Below are 264 nucleotides of genomic sequence, written 5' to 3' on the forward strand. Positions count from 1 at the left end.
TGGAGTACAGCATGAAGTCATAATCCCTCTCTCTGTGTTGATCTCCAGCCATAGACTTTGGTTTGGTTTACAGGCAGTGCACAACAGCACACCTAGCAGTGAAAAGATATTGCTTATTGCTCCTTTAAGGATGCTTGGAATGAACCATTTGAAGTGCTGTGTTCTGCTGGGAATCAAATGAGATGAAAGGATTTATGATAAAAGCTCTCAATAGTGTCATGTCTGAAAACAATAAACTTGTCCTTTGATCACAAGTATATTCAG

Source organism: Neolamprologus brichardi, chromosome 14 (genome assembly GCF_056152115.1).
Source record: "Neolamprologus brichardi isolate AB-2024 chromosome 14, ASM5615211v1, whole genome shotgun sequence".
NCBI lineage: Eukaryota > Metazoa > Chordata > Actinopteri > Cichliformes > Cichlidae > Neolamprologus > Neolamprologus brichardi.